This window comes from Macaca thibetana, chromosome 9 (assembly GCF_024542745.1).
Source record: "Macaca thibetana thibetana isolate TM-01 chromosome 9, ASM2454274v1, whole genome shotgun sequence".
In the NCBI taxonomy this organism is placed as follows: Eukaryota; Metazoa; Chordata; class Mammalia; order Primates; family Cercopithecidae; genus Macaca; species Macaca thibetana.
Window position 1 is genome coordinate 126,000,820 of NC_065586.1, and position 7,500 is coordinate 126,008,319.

At 46.2% G+C, this 7,500-nt stretch overlaps 2 protein-coding genes across 13 annotated transcripts in view; one reads left to right on the forward strand and one right to left on the reverse strand.

Annotated features, from left to right (window-relative positions):
- The window catches only part of EBF3 (EBF transcription factor 3), a 129,071-nt gene that overhangs the window by 112,339 nt on the left and 9,232 nt on the right, over positions 1-7,500 (reverse strand). The gene's annotated exons all lie outside the window — the stretch shown is intronic.
- Positions 1-7,500, forward strand: part of GLRX3 (glutaredoxin 3) — a 240,940-nt gene that overhangs the window by 11,867 nt on the left and 221,573 nt on the right. The gene's annotated exons all lie outside the window — the stretch shown is intronic.

Consider the following 7,500-nt stretch of genomic DNA (forward strand, 5'->3'; position numbering starts at 1 on the left):
TATAATAAGTGAAATTGAGCCATGCCACTTAAATTCTGAATATAAAGTTAAAATGTTTTCATTTCTTTCTTTGCAAAGGAACCAAATGCTTTGGGGGAAAAAAAAAAAAGAAAAAGAAAAAGAAGGGCAGGACGGGCAAACTTCCGAAAGCCTGGCGAACCCACTGACAACATCCAAACACCAAAATGTGACCTGCTACCTTGACAAGCTCAGGAGTGAAGGATTTCACTCCTAAAACACCAAGACACGGAAAGGAAGGAAGCAGAGCGCCCAGAAACCTTAAAGAAGGGGAAAAAATTACATTCAAAGAGAGTATTATCGGTGAGCTAAAAAGTCACAAGAAGACATGGAGGAAACTTAAATGCCTGCTGCTCAGTGAAAGCAGCCAGTCTGGGCCAGGCACGGTGGCTCACGTCTGTAATCCCAGCACTTTGGGAGGCTGAGGCGGGTGGATCACCTGAGGTCAGGAGTTCGAGACCAGCCTGACCAACATGGCGAAACCCTGTCACTACTAAAAATATAAAAAAACTAGCCGGGTGTAGTGGTGCATGCCTGTAATCCCAGCTGCTTGGGAAGCTGAGGCAGAAGAATCACTTGAACCCAGGAGGAGGAGGTTGCAGTGAGCCACGATTGCACCACTGCACTCCAGCCTGGGCAACAAGAGCAAAAACTCTGTCTCAAAAAAAAAAAAAAAAAAAAAAGCAGCAGCAGCATCAACTAGCCTGGAAAAACTACATAATGTATGCTACCAACTCTACCACATTCTGAAAAAGCAAAACTAGAGACACAGTAAAAGGATCCAGGGCTGCCAGGGGTTCAAAAAAGGGGGAGGGGTGGCTAGGTGGAGCACATGTGAAACTATTCTGCACGGCCGTGCAATGGCAGGTACATGTCACAACGCGTTTGCCAAAACCCATGAAATGTACCACACCAAGAGTGAACCCAATGTAAACTGCAGACATTAGTTCATATTTGTGTATCAGCATTGGCTCAGGTGTAATGAGGATACTGCACCAAAGCAAGACGTTAACACTGGGGGAAGCAGGGAGGTGGAGGGAGGTTCAGGGATACGGGAACTCGGTACTCTCTGCTCATTTTTCTGTAAACCTAACACTGCTCTAAAAAATACTATATTCACTGTTTTTAAAGTGTTATGAGAACACCTTTAAATCCGCATCAGACGCAGAAGAAGACAAGGCCAGGTTAGGGGTGCCTGTTGCTGGTGTGGCTTCAATGTCCCTGCTTTATGCCCTGCCCCCCAGGCTGTCTGCATCTCCCGGTCCTTCCTCCTGACCATGGGATGTCATTCTGCAGAGCCGGACGTGTGGTTCTTAACAATGACAACTTGGAAAGGACACCTGTATTAATCTGTCAGAAGAGCATTTAGGCCCCTGCCAGCCAGCTCTCCTGGTGCTGAAGTTCTTAGAAAACTTAAGGGGCACTTGTGCGGTGGCTCTCACCTATAATCCCAGCACTTTGGGAGGCCAAGGTGGGCGGATCACCTGAGGTCGGGAGTTCAAGACCAGCCTGACCAACATGGAGAAACCCCATCTCTACTAAAAAAAAAAAAAATACAAAATTAGCTGGGTGTGGTGGCGCATGCCTGTAATTCCAGCTACTCGGTAGGCTGAGGCAGGAGAATCACTTGAACCCAGGAGGCGGAGGTTGCGGTGAGCCAAGATCATGCCATTGTACCCCAGCTTGGGGCAACAAGAACAAAACTCCATCTCAAAATAACAAGAAAAAAAGGAAAGAAAGAAAAATAAAACTTAGGGGGCACTCAGGGAGGAGCCCCTCCCCAAACCAGTGAGCATCGTCCTAGGCTCCAATACTAAGCTGGCTTTCCTGGGTGTTACATCAAATAAAAGGGACACTCCCCCATTGGGCCTAAATGACCCTGTTCCAAGTGATGGGACTCCTGGGGGAACGTGACCTTTGATGCAGGCCCCATCGCTGCCCAGCGTTGGGTGACCCTGCTCAGGATCCCTACATGCACGCCTGGGGAAGGCGCACTCTGCCTGCCCAGGCCCATAATCAAATCCCGGGCTTGTACTGCACATATGTCACCCTCGGATGGCTCCAGCCCAGGCACAGGCCTCCGGACCAATTTTTCAGCAGCTCCGTAACATCCAGATTGGCCATCTCTGTGCAAGCTTTCTGATTCCATGAAAACTTACAGAAAGAGGGAGGGGTGCAGTTCCTTATGAAACCACTGTGGAAACCTGGACTCCACTGGCAGGCCTCAATGGTCGAGGTTGGTCTTTCGCCCTTTGTAAAGTCAACCTTACCAGGGCAAATGCTTTTAGGGCCTTAAACACTGCCAAAGTTTTGTTTCCTTGTGTGCTTTAACATGGCACCCTGCCCCCAACTGCTTTCTGCTGAGAGGGACAGAGGAAAATATAGGCAGGAGGGTGGAGAGTGAAGGGAGGAGGGAGGGAGAGGAGGGAGGGGAGGGGGCGGAGGCAGGGGCGGCGGCTGGAGCTGCCTGTCTGGGCAAATGCACGGCCTCCTCTCCAGATGTGCAGGCAGCTCCGTCTTCCAGCAGAGACACGCTGGAGCCGACTCCTTCCGTTCGCGGGGCCTGGGCTCCATGTCCTACAACAACACAACCGCGAGCCCCTTCCTTTCCGCACATGTTAAACTCATTTCCTAGTGAATTACTGGGAAGGCGCGGCCGCTGCCCCCACCACTGTTTGCAGAGGATGCGCCCCGTCCACTCGGGCACCACAGTCCTGCATGAATTTTGAGTATTTTCTAGCTGAGCGACTTCCAGCGAAGGAATTGGAGAGGGATCGTTTTCATTTGCGTTGTTTTTAAAGGGAAGGGGAAATGAGTGATTCAAAAACAACTAAAATAAGAGTTTCCCAATACCCCTCCCTGCAGTGCTCTCTATCGAACTGCTGGCAAATTTATAGCATTTACTCTTTTGACAGATACGTCTGACCTTTTTCTGAATACATCGTTTTGAAAACAGTTTTCTCAAGCTTCTACAATTTAATGAACGCTGGTTACCCCAAAGACTAAGAAGCTTATAAAATTCAACAAGAACAACAACAAAAAAACCCTTAACCCATAAAATTCCTGCACTAATTTTTCTAAATGATAGCCATATTTTTATTTTAAAGCATGAATAATGTCAGCATAATGTCTCATTATATAGAGTTTGGACCACAAACATTTTTGGGAGATTTGCTATTAAGATAAACAAACAAGAGGAGCTTGTGTTCTGGCAAGCTGATGGAGGGATGGTTTTCATTTTCTCCAAGTGTAGGCTGCAGAAGCTTCGCCAACTGCAGGGTAAGCTCCTTAAGTTTTCACTTCCTGTACCCCCACTTGTCAATCACTTCCTGTCTGCAACGAAAATCTCCATCATTAGAGCTTGGAATTTGTATCTTCTTGAACGTGTCTCCCTTTGCCACTGTTAGTTTGAATTCTGATAAATTATTCACCATCTTTAAAAAGTAACCAACGATTACAGCATCACAGTGAGACACCTATGCCTAGCAAAGATCACCATCCTCCCTGTCTGTCTCCTAAAGGCTTTGACGAGGCCAGCTTCTCCTGCTTTCTTCGGCATCACGAGAAGGCCTCTGGCCAGCCCCAATTATCTTCTGGTGCACAGAGTAATTATCTGCTTCCTGTAAGCATGCGTAACAGAACCTCGAGTTTGGACGGCTTTCCATAAAGTAATCCAATTCACCCATGCCATCCTAACACAATTACAGGCACTGCAATATCTTCGCTCCTCACCTGATAAGGCTGCCGCAGCGGCGCAGGATGGTTTGCGTCAACATGCCTCCCAGAGTATAGCTTCTGACAGCCCTGCTTCCAGCCCCTGCCTCCACCCCTGCACGTTCATACCCGGCTGCATGCTGCCGCAGGGCCCGGGCAGGCAACACCACCAGGTTTTCACCCTTACACAAGCAGACGGGAATCCGAGCTGGTTGAGAGTGATGCGGAAGTCATTGTGGGTGTGTGGCTTGTTTTCAAACCCAGCCCTCGACTGGCCTGGCGGTCGAGTCCTTACCCCAGGTCAGGCAGCCATAAATCTCGCAGGCCTCCTCGGCCTAGGCCAGAGATGCAGGCCCAGGCCTGGTGGTGGCCCCGACCCACCGTGGCAGGCGACCACGCGCACTGTGACACACAGCGGAGGCTGACCATGCAGCCGGCGTGGTGCACACCCGCATCTCAAGGTTATGGGCAGAGCAAACCTACAAAGTGGGCACTGTTCCTGGCGCCTCCCTCTTTAAATGAAAGCATGCCATTGTGCCTCCATAATGCAGCTCTTCCTTTTCTGTTTATTTTCAGAAGTTTGGGGGGAAAAATTGAAAGGATGAATGAATGCAGTGAACTTTTTGCCTCTCCCTACTGGCGCTGCCAGGGAATAAAACAGCCATTCACACCTGAGCCCGGCGAAGCCAAATGGGGCCGGTGCCAGCCAGAATCAGATTCTTTGTAGCCACATCCATTCATCCAAAGGGTGTTTTAATATTGCCAAATTTCTAGCCAATACTTTCCCTTCACTGAAGGCCCAATGTATTAAAACAGACCCTGAACCAAAGAGCGTCTCCAATGCACAGCCTCCGCCAAGAGAGGATCTCCAGGACCCCAAGGCCTATCCAATGATAATTATATTCACATCTTTAAGAAAACTGAGAAGGAAAAATTAACACTAAACTATACTGTTTTCATTGCATTATGCAGATGAAATGACGAGTTGTCATTTAAGAAGTTAATAAACAGTCTCCGTTTTGCAGGTTATCCAAATGCTACTGAATAGAAAACCTTGGATCCCTAAATGATGTGTAATTAATATTATTTTTAAAATCCTCCTTGACAGGCCGGGGCTTAGCCAAAATGTAAATGACATTAAAGAAGACAATGAATTTAATTTTATTTAATGTCCCTTTTTGCAGATCCTCATTTACATAGCATTTTTAACAAAAGCGTTGACCTTATAAATGCTGGCATTTGTACAGCTTCAGCAGAGTTGGATTTAATCACGCTCGTGCAAAGCCATGAGGGAGGAAGCTTTAAGTTCTCTGCTTGGAGATGGAGTAGGAATAAAAACATTGGGACTGGTCAAATGTTTATCCTCCCCGCTTCTGAAAACAACCTGACAAGAAGATGTAAAGGGCTAGGGAATAACCCGGTGCTGTTTGTAAGGCTTGGTAATAATCATACATAATCGTTTGGAAATATAGCTAATAAAAAATATAATGAGTGTTCAGCAAAATCGGCATTAGGCCCAAATTACATGATATTAATACTTGAACAGGTGCAGAAAGGCGCTTTAAATGAGGTAAATGAATAAAATGTCCCAGAGCACAACTGTGTGTGCTGACAAAAAGTCAATCCCATGAATAATTCAGTGAGCAGGACTGCCAGCAAAGGTCGGCTCTCTTTGACCTTTGTGACAGGAAGTGAAAGGAAACACTGTTGACTAAAAAAAAAAAAGAAAGAAAGAAAGAAAAGAAAGAAAGAAAAAGAAAGAAAGAAAAAAGAAAGACTGAAAAAAAATCTCCAATCGTTGGGCTACCGTTCCACAGTCACTTTAAAGGTGTAAACTTAAAGCGCACGTATGAATCAAAGTGTGGCTGTGCAGGGTTGGGGGGTGCAGAGCTGAAATGGGGGTAGTCAGGTCATCTGACTAAAGACAATGTGAAATCACAGACAATGGAAGGTTAAGCAAATAATATTTCCCTACGACGCAACGTCAATTACGCATAAAAATCTGAGGTCAGCTGAAAAGTATTCTCAGAGCCCACAGGGTTGAAATTTTATAACAGCTGTTAAATATGACAAAACTTCATCCTCCCCTCCCACCCCCACCAAAACTAAAGCAATTCCAAACTCTGTATGAAAGAAAATGGGATAAACAGATGTCTGGCTTCCAGACAGGAAAGTAGGACAGACTTGGAATGATAAGTCTCCCAACTCTATAGACTAATGCCAGATTGATCGGGGAGGGGGCACCGCCTGCCGCAGAGATGCCAGCGAGTGGGACGCCGGAGATGGTGCCATCTGGAACCGCCCCGCCGAGCCCGCTCCCAGCGCTGCATGGAGCCCCTGCGTGTGCCCGGCCTGCCTGGGCAGCCACAGCCCCTACAGTCGGCCTCCCCACTTTGCAACAGTTGGACCTCGCACCTTCCATCCACCCAGCCCAAGCAAGGAGGGGGAGAAAAGGAGTATGCACCTTCCTGGGCATTTCCAGAGCTCCTTGGGAAACAGACCGGGATGGCACGAGCAAGTGATGGGAGCCAGAGTGTGGTGTTGGCTTAGCAGCTACACCGACATCCTGGAATCATTTGCAGCCCTTGGAATGCACGGGTGAAACAGAAGAGATTTATCTGTTCATAGTTGGGATATGTGGACAATGGGTGTTCCTAATGAAGACCATCTGCTTTTGTGTTTTCCCAGAAAACATTATTCCACGAGGAAAATGATACTCCCATCCTTTTCAGCAACACCATTAAAAATCATGCGTGTGTGTGCGTGTGCACATGTGTATATACATATGTATAGAAGGTGTGCACGTGTGTTTGTGTGTGTGCACTCTTCCTTTACTTGCATTTGGTTCTCTGCAGGTCACACAATTTACCATAGATACTTTTTTTTCCTGTAGTATCTCTTTATTGACCATGCTTTTTACTTTACAATGTTATGTTTCTCCTTTGCTCCGTAAGTTGTTACATTGTTTTAAATACACTGCATATAGTTATAACCATGGTGCTATTAAAAAATTGTTTCTCTAGCAATGTTTTATGAGAAAGAAAACAGTTAACATAAGTGAAACCTTTGCAGTGCATGAAAAGGGCTTTGTAATGGGAAACAGCCTCACTTTCCCCCCCTTTTTTTTTTCTCTGAAGGGTCTTCATGCCATTCATAAGTATTTAATGCTTCTGAAAGATAACTGAACTAAATTGTGTAATTAATTGATTTAAGGCATCAGAGTCTATAGAATGTGATTACCCTGCCAGAGCGAGGAGCTTACTTCTCTGTTCTCATAACACAGAAAAGCAGTCTCAACGTGCCGGAAGAGGCTCGGTGTGGGCTGGAACAAATGTGGACCCATTGATCTCAATTCAGGTTGGAATTATTGGTTTATATCCTCAGGACAAATATGCCTTATCTGGTCAGAACCTGCTAAATGTATCCAAAGGCCACAAGGAGCCGGCAAAGCACGTTGTATATAATTCTTTTTTAAGCCAACTAACCAAATGAGACACTGCTGATGGGGACCTGGAAACTGACTCCCCAGTCTGGTGGGACATTTTATTCTGCAATACTCAAGAGAGAACACAGGCTAGAAACTCAACATAAGCAACTAATTTTCAGAGGCAACATACACCTCACAGAAATGATTATCATTATGAAACTGAAACGCATCTCAGTTGCAAAAGACGGTATCGCTCTAAAGAGAATGCCCTCCTATAGGTATTCTTCTTTCTCTGATTAATCTAACTTGCCCTAGTGAACACTAAATTCTTCATTTTTTTT